Source organism: Balaenoptera physalus (assembly GCF_965194825.1).
Source record: "Balaenoptera physalus genome assembly, chromosome: 15".
NCBI classification, from domain to species: Eukaryota; Metazoa; Chordata; class Mammalia; order Artiodactyla; family Balaenopteridae; genus Balaenoptera; species Balaenoptera physalus.
This window is the reverse complement of record NC_138894.1, coordinates 46908642-46915179: the sequence shown is the minus strand read 5'-3', so window position 1 is coordinate 46915179 and position 6538 is coordinate 46908642.

The following is a 6538-nucleotide window of genomic DNA, read 5'->3' as shown; positions in this document are numbered from 1 at the left end:
CCCAGCACCGTGCATTCTCAAGGTCAGACTCCTTCCTTCTTGAATAAAGTGAGGTGTACAAAATCTGACAAACTAATCCATCTGGGGAAAGGAGACTAATGACTCCTCCTAGATAATCTGAGAATGTTAAAACAAAGGCCTTCTAAAAAACAAACAAACAAAAAAAGGCCTTCCGAAGGAAATGGCTTGGCTGTCCCGACCAGCACAGTAACTTTAAAAGAAGGCATTTGAAACGTCAGGGGTGATGGAGCAAGCTGCCTGCCCTCTCAGAGGTAAGAGGTAGGAGCCGGCCAGGCCCAGACGTGGCCCAGAGGATGCAGGTGGTATGTAAATCCACCGGCTCTCTCAGCCTGCACGTGTCACCGGCAAAGCCCCCATGAACAATTCCTGGGAAATAACAATAGCATCTGGGTAATAAAATAACGTCTAACCTTGTTTTCCTTTGGGCTTCGTCTAGTTTCACTTGCTCAAAGTGGGCTGCGTGTAGAGGCCTTGTACCGGGCCCTTCAGACCAGAGCTCCCGGTAGGAAACGACTGCCTCACCTCAGCTCGGCCGGCGAAGCACTGCGCACGACACTCAATTCAAGATGGCGGCAGCAGACCGAGTGCAGAGACGCTGCGCCCCGCCCTGAGATCTGGGGCCGTGAGCTGCGCAGGCGCGCCAGCCCCGGGAGAACTCCGCCCCCGCCCCCGCCCCCCGCTGACGAGATCCCTACAAAGCAGCCCCGCCCATGGCCTTTTGGGCAGAGTATGTGCTCTAGAGCCTGAGCTTGCACCTCTCCGTTCTCGAATCAAAGAACAAAACTTCTGAACCAAACTCGGTCTCCTTCTATTGGCTAGACCAATAGAAGGTAGGAGGACCCTTCTCGGGGCCCAACTCGAAAGGGTCGGTAACAAAGGGAATCACTGAGAACCGCAGATCAGTATCATAACCCCAGTGCTCACAATTCTCCCTCCAGGAAAGGGTCTGTCCTCAATTCCCATCACCTCACCATGGCAGCCTGAGCACGTTAGCACTTTCAGGAGCCACCCCCTACCCGACGCATCACGCTGTATCCGACATTTATCCCACCAAGCACCTAGCATGAGTCGAAACCCTGGAGTGGGCATGTCCAGAAAGGACAAGATTAAAAGCCCCAAGGAAAGTCTGCAGGATGAGTCCTAATCCCTGCCTATTCTCCTAACCAGTTCTGTGGCCCCTAACAAACCACTGGACTTCTCTGTGCCTCAGTTTACTCACTGGAGAAATGAGGCTAATGGCAATACTTGGGCAGCATGGGGACAAAATGAGAAAACTCTCCAACAAAGGTAAAAGTAGTTTTCAAAGGTACGATTTTCTCATTACGTTATTAGTAATAATATAATTACTTCCTTGCCCTCCTCCCAAATACACTTATTTGGAATCCTTTCAGAGAAGTCCCAGATTTACCAGGTAGTTTGTATGAATTAGGCTCTCCTCCTGCTTAAATTCTCTTGCAGTTAAGCCCAGCCTGTACCAATTGATGTTTTTATAAATAAGATAAAAAGGGAAGAAGATTTGACCAGGGCTCAGGACTCAGACAATGAAATCATTTGGTGAAAAACGAATTCCAATCATCTGCCTCCATCACCAAGCAAATGCATGCTGAATACCACCTGAATGCAGGTTACAGCAAGATCCCAAGGTGTGGGGTCCTTTGCCTTGGTCTCAGAATGTAACTTTAAGTCCCTTCAGTTCCTTCGCTTTTTTTTTTTTTTTTTTTTTTTTTTTTGTGGCTCTAAGAATATGAGAAGGAATTATTATATACGTGTGTATGTGTGTGTGTGTGTGTGTGTATTTTATACCTTTTTAAAGCATATATTGACTTTGCCTCATCTTTTTTCTTTTTTCCAGGTGCAAAATATAGTGATTCAATATTTTTTTTTTTTTTTTTTTTTTTTTTTTTATTTATTTTATTTATTTTATTTTTGGCTGCACTGGGTCTTTGTTGCTGCACACGGGCTTTTCTCTAGTTGAGGCGAGCGGGGGCTACTCTTTGTTGCGGTGCGCAGGCTTCTCATTGCAGTGGCTTCTCTTGTTGTGGAGCACGGGCTCTAGGCGTATGGGCTTCAGTAGTTGTGGCACGCGGGCTCAGTAGTTGTGGCTACTACTAGTAGCCACTAGTTGTGGCACGCGGGCTAGTAGTTGTGGCTTAGTTGCTCTGCGGCATGTGGGATCTTCCTGGACCAGGGCTCGAACCTGTGTCCCCTGCATTGGCAGGCGGATTCTTAACCACTGCGCCACGATTCAATATTTTTATACATTACAAAATGATCACTACTTTGTTTTTGAGGCCAGTTCTTGGCCTTCAAGTTCTTAAAGCCCAGTGGTGACCAGACAAAACTCTTGCCCATGTTCTGTTTTAGCTCAGTACTCACACCTCTTCTGTCCACAGACTTGAACCTTCAGGGTCTGATAGGTGGGGAGTTCTTCGGGCAAAGGCTGTGATTATACCACCTGTGGATTAAAGGCAAAAAAAGAGGGAATTCTAAATAAAAAAGAAATGACCACACGAATTAACAGACCAGGTGTGATTTAGAATCTGTCTTCCCTGATCCCGCCTGAGCACATCTTTGAAAGCCTGATCTTCTACTTTTCCTAACGGGCAGTATGGGCAACATGAAACTTTTAGAATGGTAAAAGTAGATTTCACAAACTAACAGTAAAGAGCCCGGCCCCAGTAGAGTACATTTTACCTGTCTTTGGAATGCCCCCATAACTTGAAGAGGCCCCACTTCTTACGCTTCCTTAATTCTCAGAAATTATTCAAAGGTGGGAATACAATTAGAGGGAGCAGCAAGCAGGAAATTTGATGATTTTTCCCAGTCTCCTCTCCAACAGAAATCTTCTACCAAAGCAAATGGCTCTGAGGGCGCAGTTCATCTAAAAAGCACTCATATCAACCACCAGCCTTAAAATGGACATAAATATCAGGTCAGTTTCACAGCCATTTATCCCACTCTTGGGATAAAACACATAAATAAACTGGAAATGGACACTTCTCCCACCCCAGGGAGGTGAGCCCGCCTCAGGGCTCCAGGCACACTCTCTCCTAGTAAAAGAAAACCAGCCCTCCTCTGGCGGAACCTGTCTGGGATGGTTTCCTGCAGTAGAGTCGGGCCCCAGAGATCACCCTTCTGCCCCCCACAGGCTGCAGACCCCTGGGTAGAGCACTTGCTTCTGGGCACTTTCCTTTCCGTCTGCCCTCTTCCATTTCCATGCCACTGTCTCTCCCACACCAGCCCTGCCCTTTACCGCAGCGGTCCCCAACCTTTTTGGCACCAGGGACCGATTTTGTGGAAGACAATTTTTCCACGGACTCCGGGTGGGGGGATGGTTTCGGGATGATTCAAGTGAATTACGTTTATTGTGCACTTTATTTCGATTATTATTACATAGTAATATATAATGCAATACTTATACAACTCACCATAATGCTGACAGGAGGCGGAGCTCAGGCGGTAATGCGAGCGATGGCGAGAAGCTGTCAATACGGATGAAGCTTCGCTGGCCTGCCGCTCACTTCCTGCTGTGCAGCCCAGTTCCTAACAGGCCACGGACCAGGGACTGGGGACCCCTGCTTTACCCTGTGCTTTCTCTGCTTCCTTTGCCTCCTCTTTTACTTCTTCTTATTTTGTTGTTGTTGTTTGTTCTTGTTGTTGTTTTATATTTGGGTTTTGTTTGCCTGCTTTTTTTAAAGTTTTTTTTTTATTGTGGTAAAATATATATAACATAATATTTAATCTTTATCATTTTAACCACGTGTAAGTGTACAATGCAGCGGCATTAACTACATTTACAATTCTGTGGACCCTTCACCACCATCCATCTCCAGAATTTGTTCATCATCTCCAATCTAAACTCTGTGCCCATTAAACAACTCCCCTCTCCCCTCCCCACAGCCCTTGGTAACTTGTATTCTGCTTTCTATCTATGATGTTGCCTGTTGTAGGTACCTCATATAAGCGGAATCATACAACGCTTGTCCTTCTGTAACTGCCTTGTTTCACTAAGCATAATGTTTTCAAGGTCCATCCACACTGTAGCCTGTGTCAAAATTTCATTTCTTTCTATGGCTGAATAGTATTCTATTGTGTGTACATAACACATTTTGTTTATCAATTCATCTCCTGATGGACACTTGGGTTGTTTCCACTTTTTAGCCATGGTGAGTAATACTGCTATGAACATGGATGTACAGATATCTGTTTGAGTCCCTGCTTTCAATTCTTTTGGATATATACATAGGAGTAGAATTGCTGGACCAAATCATAGCTACCTAGCACTGATGAGATGCTTCCAAAGTTTGTTCCAGGAGAGGACACAGAACCAACTTATTGCTTTGGAGGGAGGAAGAAGCAAAGCAGAGAACTTGAACTCATCAGAGAAATAGTGGTCTACAGATCTCACTTTATGCCATCCTCACACAGTACTGAAACATCTACCCTGGGACCTGACTTGACTTCTGATCAAACAGCTCTGAGCCTCAGTTTTCCAGTCCATGAAATGGAGGTAACAGCACCTGTCCTGCTTGTAACATATTACAGGGCTACTGTGAGCATCAAATGAGAGAATGCTTGTGAACTGTTTTATAGGCCAATAATTACACAAATGCAGTGGTAACAGTAATAAGAAAATGACTGGGAATCTAAACAGAATTACAGACCTTCATGAGCTACTTGTGCCTCCTCCCAAAACCTGGGGCTGCTTCCCCAGCGATTCACTGCTATCATTTAAGCATTTCTCTCAGGTGCTCAGCAATCATTCCTCCTGATCCCACATGGCAGAGTCAAGCACCTAGGGCTCTCCCTTCCAAAGGAAGCACCTGGAGAGATGGATCCTCAAAGGCCAAACAGGAAACTGAGGCTAGAGCCTGGATCTGAACTATCGGAAAATCACGAGCATTTTAATCTGCACATTTGAAAGCATTCATTAACGATCCCATCCCCACGCCTTCGTCAATCCCCTGCCCATCTGAAAGCACTTAGATCAATCTGATGGTGTAATCTGAACTTCGAGAGCCTCATGAAAAGTATCCTCTTTGATTTTAAAAAATAGAAGAAAAAAATAAGTAAGGTACTCACTCCAGAGACCTGGATGCACGTGGGCTGTCCTGGTGATAACACAATGAGTAAAATCCATCCTGGGAGAGTAAATTATCCCACCGAAGGTCTTGTTGCCCCTTCCAAAGGGCCGCTTACATCTGGGCATCTCTACAGAGAAGTGTGTGCAGGCACTGTGCTCGCTCCAGGGAAAGGTGCAAGTGTGGGACAGGGAGAGATAAGTGGAGAGATAAGACATTTAAATGTAATGCTCCAATTAATAAAGCCCTAGGAGACAAACTCCTGGTATATGAAATAACCTGGGTTTAAAAACAAAAAACAAAACCATCATTGAATAATGCAAAGTTGTGCTGTGCCTTTGCAGCTGCAAGACTAAAATACTTCCTTGGATGCTTCCACTCCTCTTGCTCAGGGTGAAGTAAACTGGGCCCCACTCATAGCTAAGAGTGGAGTCTTCAAAATTCATGTTCTGCACCCAGCCCTCTTCTCTGTTTTAGTTGAGTTTAGTTGAGTCTGTCGGCCCAGCCAAACCAAGACAGGCCCATCTCTTTACCTGTCCAGACTTGAGGATTGATTGGCTGGTTATTCTTTTTTTTAATAAATTGATTGATTGATTGATTGATTGGCTGTGTTGGGTCTTCGTTGCTGCACATGGGCTTTCTCTAGTTGTGGTGAGCGGGGGCTACTCTTCGTTGTAGCATGCGGGCTTCTCTTGCTGTGGAGCACAGGCCCTAGGTGTGCGGGCTTCAGTAGTTGTGGTGCACGGGCTCAGTAGTTGTGGCTCGTGGGCTCTAGAGCACAGGCTCAGTAGTTGTAACACATGGACTTAGTTGCTCCGTGGCATGTGGGATGTGGGATCTTCCCGGACCAGGGCTCGAACCCATGCCCCTGCATTGGCAGGTGGATTCTTAACCACTGCACCACCAGGGAAGTCCCGGCTGGTTATTCTTCAACTCATTCACACTTAAGTGTTACCTCAACCCAGACTTTGCAGTGTAAGCATTTTCTCTCCAAATTGTGTTATGAAAGGATTTTCATCTTACTAAAGGAATTTCAGGCATTGGCAGGTTAGTGGGAGCAGAGTTAGCCCAAGAAGCCCCTAAAATCATTGAAAGCTTACCTGGACGGCCTTGGGGTCAGCAAGTTTAATCATCTAAGGTGGCCTGGTGGGTCCCTGTCCTCCACCCCTTTCCTCTCCTCCCTGTCTCCCTAACTTCTGCTCTCAAGGAGGCTGCTGACAGCATATTTCTGGAGAGGGCTAGGCAGGGGCAAACCACCCTTATGTTCAAAGCTTCTTCTAGGGCTTCAGCCAACACTCTCAGAGCAAATGTACCCCCTCAACAGACCCTCCATTCCCCCATGGGCTGGGCGCCCGTTCCATCTCCAGCCAACATCAAGGTGACCTCAATGATATCTAAGGTAGTATTTAACAGTGTGTCATGCTTGTGCCCTGACA